The 7365-nt window shown below is 40.3% G+C and overlaps 1 long non-coding RNA gene across 1 annotated transcript; it reads left to right on the plus strand.

Moving 5' to 3' along the window:
• Positions 1-3330: 3330 nt before the first annotated feature.
• LOC142140534 (uncharacterized) lies at positions 3331-5129 on the plus strand. The gene is made up of 3 exons (XR_012688534.1): positions 3331-3430; positions 3891-4189; positions 4355-5129. It is a non-coding gene; the product is annotated as an uncharacterized LOC142140534 (long non-coding RNA).
• Positions 5130-7365: the final 2236 nt, after the last annotated feature.

Raw genomic sequence — 7365 nt, forward strand, 5'->3', positions numbered from 1 at the left:
GGTTGGGATAAATCATACTTACCTGCCCATCTGGAATGTCCAGGAGACTCCCAAATTTTGAGTATTTCTCCTGGGTCTTTCTAGTCAAGTGGTTGGATGGATACCTAAATGATGTGATTTGGTGCATGACGCCCCCCCGTTTGTGACATTTGGCTTCCCCTCCGGGATATCCTAGAGGGGAGAACACAAAAGTATGTGATAAATGTCCAAGTTGAGCTCCATATAGTGGACAGTATATGTGCCCTGCTAGGGACTGATTATGTTCTGGATTACAATAACAAGCTGTGCTAACCCTTGTTATTGAAGGATCCAACTTCAGGACATTTTGTCTAATACAGTCATGGCCAAACGTTTTGAGAATGACACAAATATTATTTTTCACATAGTCTGCTGCTTCAGTTTTTATGATGGCAATTTGCATATACTTCAGAATGTCATGAAGAGTGATCAGATGATTTACAATTAACTTCAAAGTCCCTGTTTGCCATGACAATGAACTTTGTCCCAAAATACCAAAAACAACATTTCCAATGCATTTTAGCCCTGCCACAAAAGGACCAGCTGATATCAGGTCAGTGATTCTCTCGTTAACACAGCTGAGAGTGTTGAGGAGGACAAGGCTGGAGATCACTCTGTCATGCTGCTGGAGTTAGAATAACAGACTGGAAGCTTTAAAAGGAGGGTGGTGCTTGAAATCATTGTTCTTCCTCTGTTAACCATGGTTACCTGCAAGGAAACACGTGCAGTCATCATTGCTTTGCACAAAAAGGGCTTCACAGGAGAGGGTATTGCTGCTAGTAAGATTGCACCTAAATCAACCATTTATCGGATCATCAAGAACTTCAAGAACAGAGGTTCAATAGTTGTGAAGAAGGTTTCAGGGCGCCCAAGAACATCCAGCAAGAGCCAGGACCGTCTTCTAAAGTTGATTCAGCTGCGGGTTCGGGGCACCACCGGTGCAGAGCGTGCTCAGGAATGGCAGCAGGCAGGTGTGAGTGTATCTGCACACACAGTGAGGCGAAGACTTTTGGAGGATGTCAAGAAGGTCAGCAAAGAAGCCAATTCTGTCCAGGAAAAACATCAGGGACAGACTGATATTCTGCAAAAGGTACAGGGATTGGACTGCTGAGGGATTGGGTGAACTCATTTTCTCAGATGAATCCCCTCTCAGATTTTTTGGGGCATCTGGAAAAACGCTTGTCTGGAGAAGGAAAGGTGAGCGCTAACATCAGTCCGGTGTCATGCCAACAGTAAAGCATCCTGAGACCATTCAACTGTGGGGTTGCTTCTCAGCCAAAGGAGTAAGCTCACTCACAATTTTGCCTAAGAACACAAGAGCAATGTCTCCCAACCATCCAAGAACAGTTTGGTGATGAACAATGCCTTTTCCAGCATGATGGAGCACCTTGCCATAAGGTAAAAGTGATAACTAAGTGTCTCGGGGATCAAAACATCAAAATTTTGGGTCCATGGCCAGGAAACTCCCCAGACCTTAATCCCATTGAAAACTTGGGTTCAATCCTCAAGAGACGGGTGGACAATCAAAAACCCACAAATTCTAGCAAACTCCAAGCATTGATTAGGCAAGAATGGGCGGCTATCAGTCAGTATGTGGCCCAGAAGTTGATTGACATCATGCCAGGGCGAATTGCAGAGGTCTTCACAAAGAAGGGTCAACACTGCAAATTCTCATTCTTTGCATAAAACTTAATCCAATTGTCAATAAAAGTCTTTGAAACTTATGAAATGCTTGTAATTTTACTTCAGTATACCATAGCAACATCTGACGAAAAGGTCGGAAGCACTGAAGCAGCAAACTTTGTGAAAACCAATACTTGAGTCATTCTCAAAACTTTTGGCCATGACTGTAGTATAACGTGACAATAACTGACTGAATCTAGGAAGCTTGATGCTCATTTTAGTACTATTTTTTTTATTGTTTCATATATTTAGAAATAAATTAACAAATGCTTAACTAGAACTAGTTATTGTCAGCGTTCCCTCATTATTTGGATTCGTAATTATAAGGGAGAGTTCTAGTAGCTCCATCTATAGTTTACACACGATTTTAAGTAATTTTTGTGTTTTTAAAATACTTTAAGACCCTTGTATCTTTCAAGGCTATCGTCCCCAAGACCTATCCACTCACCCTATAAAAGTCTGTAATAGTTTATTGTTGGAAACAGACTGACCCCCCCTTCCCCATGTCTTTAGTTACAAATGGTATATAAGGCATGTTGCATGCATGACCCCCGTCCCCCCCCCCCCCCTCCACCCCCGTCCTTTAACATCCTTGGATTTTGTGACCATGTTTTTCCTATGTTCAATTTTATTGTTTGCACTTTTGGTAGCATATTAGTCTGCTGAATATAAAAAGCGTTAAAAAAAAATCCACATTCAAAGACTCCACGTTGTAACTCATAATTCCACAAGAGAGATTCCACAATGCCATTTCTGATTCCATGTTGTCACAACTAATTCCACAATCAAAAGATTCCACCTCTAACTTTACAATCAAAAATTCCGCTACCTCCAATTCCACAATCAAAGGGGGGTATTCAATTAGGTTTCCGGCCCGCGAAGGCAATCCATGGTACCGCAATAACGTGGATTTTCGTGCGCACCCAATAGGGTTGCGAAGAAAAATCCAAGTTATTGGATTACCATCAATACTGCACTCTTTTCACTGTAACGCGCGTTACCGTGAACAGGAAAGCTAATTGAAAATGCCCAATATGCCCCAAAGACTCAATGTTGCCACCCCCAATTCAACAAGCAAAATATTATGCATTGCTACCCCTAATTTTACAACCAAAGTTGCCATGTTTCCAGCTCTAACTCCCCAATCAAACATTCCCGGCATCGCTAATTCCAACAGATCATTTTTAATCCAGTCTTTCAGATCAAAATCACAAAATAATTATTACTTATGGAGGGGTTGGAGTTCATCAGTCCAAATTTTGAACACACTGAGGCTCATCCAATTCTACAGAGACGCAAGAATTTATCAGTGGACATTTTTTTTAATTCAAATACATGGAATCAATATACCATCCATCCATCCATCAGGGTTGTACTATTCACTGTTTTGTAGCTAAAAAAAACCTCTTTATAATATTAATCAGTTTAGTTTAATTGTATTCACACTTCAGGTTTTGAAGTCATCATTAGTGGGTTATAAAAAAGTACAAAGTTATTTAATTAAAAATAAAATTATCTATTTTTAAGTTGTGTTTGTTTTATGGAGTTGTCATGGTTACGTACAATTATCAGTTTAAGATGCCATATTTGGGAACTTAGATCAAGTGACATCACAACCTACAACTGTGACCTCATCCTGGTAGGGTATAAATAGCAGCTACACACTGATACTGGCAGTGTCATCACTCTGTAACATCTACAAGAATGTATCCCTCCCGGTCATCTCTGCGTAAGTGTAATCTTATAACAGATCGGGTAATGTTAACTAATGACCTATAGAGCTTATGATTTAAAGCATAAACACATGGGGGTATATTTACTAAACTGCGGGTTTGAAAAAGTGGAGATGTTGCGTATAGCAACCAATCACATTCTAGTTATCATTTATTTAGTTCATTCTACAAAATGACAACTAGAATCTGATTGGTTGCTACAGGCAACATCTCCACTTTTTCCTTTGGCTCTCCAAGCGTGGTGTACCAACAAATCAGGCACGCCAGGACTTATTGTGCTCGGAGAGCCACAGATTGTGCACCTCTGCTGTAGATAAAACTAGTATTTTGGAAAGGCATGAAAGTGAAAGGGGATTTGCCATAAAATCCCATATACCCCTATTTCATGATTATGTTTATTGTCCTATCAAAGTAGTCATCAATGATATACTCAGTGCGATCTCTGTTTAATTACAGCTGAGCTCTGCTCCTGTCGGCCTAAACACCATTCCTCCGATCTAGTGGTCTGCCTTCTCCATAAAGCCGCTTATCCATTCCCCATGAAGAAACACAAGTATAAATACCGTTGTGACATTCACCGCGATTCCCTGTGGTGTCCTGTACATGGGAAATGTAGACATTGTTGCGCCCACGGGTGCCCCGTGTTCAATACACGATTGTAAGCCGAAGACGGAGAAGCTGGTCTACCCGGAATGGATTCTCCGTAATACCGCAAGTGTCGGATGAGCAGTTAATTGATGCAGGCAACAAACAAGGTGAGGATCACTTACTGTATGTACAATCACATTGGGAGTATTCAGAGATCACTTAATAGGTTTGAAGTCTTTAAAACTTGCAGAAAAACATCTTAGTGGTGGGATGAGCTGGTCAAATGTAAGATTGTTTTTCTCATTTGGAACCTGTGTGTTTTGTGTCTGTAGGAGGGTACTGGGACCTCCTCATACCCACACCATGATGCCTGAACAGAGGAGCTGGGTATGAGTAATATACTGCAGGAAAAGAAGAGGGAACCCCGTACAGAACAAGAATCTAGCACAAGGCAGTGTGACAGATTTACAGTTTGAGTTATACTCCATCACAGAGCTAATACAGACCCACTGAACCACAGCGTATGTAAGACAGGTCTACAATACCTAAAGAATGACTGGAAACACCTCAACAACAGAGCTCGATTCAACAAATCAATGACCATCGGCATCAGAGCAAACGTCCAACAGAATTCCAGCCACATTCGCAAAGCCTGTGTGTGATTGACATGAGCAGCTTCTACTGCTGAACCAAGACAGAATTATTGGGTCCTCTTCGTAACATCTTAAGTCTCCATTGAAAACACCAGATCATCTGGGCATCACTAGATAAACAAGAGCCCTAATCCATCCTTCCGCTTCCCTACTGTCAAGACGAACCAAGTTTCTTGTTATTCCCCAATGCGCACAGATATCTTTCTGAACGGACAACCATTTGTCCAAATATTTGGGGATACATTTTCTTTTCTCCACAACCCAGAACTCTTTCTATCTTACAACAAGAAACCAGGTTTGTTAAACTCTCTTAATGAAGGAATACGGGGTGAGATCTACCACCGCCCCCTTCCATCTTTCCACTCAAGAGGGCTCTGATAGATTAGAACAGCATTGAGGCCTTGTTATTAGGGACATGCCCTTAACGCATAGAATTAAATGCATGCATCAAGGTTTATTCTGCTTATGTCTTTATTGCAGTTTTTATATTTTAAATCTGAAGTTAACAAAAACATAGAAATGTAAATCACATATAAAAGATGTTTTCTTTCCAAACTTTTATGCAACTGTAACGGAAAACATTGCTTGTTCGTTATACTGGTTCAATGGCCCTGGATACGACACAAGAATTAGCACCATGTGACACAGCACTGCATATTGAGGGGATAATGATACAAACAAATGATATGATATGACACAGATGGTAAAGATGGCTCTGCCAAAGAGCTTACAATCTAAGTGATGTGGAGTACACTTGATACATAATATAGCTGAATAACTATTATAGATGTTGGGGGAGGGGGGGGGTACCTGTTCATAGGCACAAGCACAGCACTTATTTCCTGACCTGGGCAGCCGCTATATACAGGCATCGTACTAGTTGCCTGCTCAGGCAGGCACATTGCCAGTTGGGTTCAGTGTATCAGAACGCTGCCATGAGATACACTCACAATATGTATATGTCTAGATAAATACTAACAGTTTACTAATAATGGCATCAGGGATGTTTGAAGACACAACTGGTTATTTACATAAGCAGAGACAAACACAGTCAGTGAGGGCTTACCATAAAATAATTAAAAAACAATAAAACCCTACATGGTCTAGTGAGAATGGGCGGTGTTGATTATTGGGCAAGGTTTAAAAAATTGCAACTTTATAAATCTGAAACTACAACCCTAGATGAAATGGATCATGTGAACAAGTACCTCTAACAGGTAATATTTGGAGAAATACTGAATAGCCCAAAATATGATGTATCCTCCTATGTGTGAGGATTCACACCACTAGCTTCAGGTGACAGCTGTCAGAAAACAATTACTGTGAGGATTCACAACACTAGCTCCAGATGACAGCTGTCAGAAAACAATTACTGTGAGGATTCACACCTCTAGCTTCCAATGATAGCTATCAGAAAACAATTACTGTGAGGATTCACAACACTTTTTATTTTGAAAACCTAGGTGTAGAATACAGCTTTTTGCTATTTTGGAAAGGTGGATCGATGCCTAAGCAAGGACCACAAAGTATTTCTTTGTGCTGTTTAGAAACAAAAAATACATACATTCACTTTCTTGCAAAGTCCAATAAAAACAATTACTTTTTTGGCCATTTGGGGTAGCAAACTAATGGTATTTCCTGAAAAGTATTCTGAAAAAAACAAGGTATAGTTTGTGTGGGTACTGTATAAACATATTACTGATATGGACAGGCTCGGACTGGCCTGCAGGGCAGCAGGACTATCCACCGGTAGGCCCCGCCACATTATAGCCACACCCCCTCCGTTGTAAGGGAGGAGCTAAGAAAACAGCTGACTCCCGACTTGCATACAATTAATCTTTTGGACATACGCGAGAACAGGAAGGGATAGATGCGTTCCACAGTGGAACGCAGGCACCTTCCTCTCCAACAGTAACAAGCATGGACCACGAGAAACATCCTCTGATTTCAGCACACTGGGTACCCGGCCACCATCTCTATATACATCGAAACTGCAAGTAAACAAAGTTAAATTTGAAAGCATCGCAGCGATAACCATGTGATATATGTGGACAGTGATCTGAATATTTATATTGCACTAGCAGAGACTTAAAGAAATACCAATTCCCATCTACTGGACTTGTATGCTATGAACATTATTTTATTGAGATATCAGTGACTGTGTTATATCTGGATCAATGCAGCATTTATACCCACTGCCATTTGCCTCCCAGTAGCTAGACTAGTCCAGGTCTATATACCTAGGTTTGTCTGATTTTTTATGTATGTTCAATTGATGCCATACCATATGTATGTATATAGAAATCAATGCCTCATAATATAAATACTGTGGTTTAATTGGAGTATTTTATTTGTCTATATTAATGTATTTTTATGTATTTTAACCAGAATTCAATAAATTGTGATAAAACTAACATTAAATGTTATCCCACTAATTGAACCGAGCCTCTTGCTCACAGCCTAATACAAGATATAGAACAATACGAATTGTATTCAAGATAAAAGAATACAAATTTTATTATTAGCATTACACTTGGAATAATACATAAGTCAATGAGCGCTTAACTTTCAGTATATTATTAGTTCGTAGAGAGGGATAACCTGTGTTAATGCTGCTCTTGCAACAGTAGGGGTAGAGCGCAATTCCTCCCCCCCCCCCCTCCCCGTTTTTGCCAAACACTCCCGTTAAA

The sequence above is a fragment of the Mixophyes fleayi genome, chromosome 2 (genome assembly GCF_038048845.1).
Source record: "Mixophyes fleayi isolate aMixFle1 chromosome 2, aMixFle1.hap1, whole genome shotgun sequence".
Lineage (NCBI taxonomy): Eukaryota > Metazoa > Chordata > Amphibia > Anura > Limnodynastidae > Mixophyes > Mixophyes fleayi.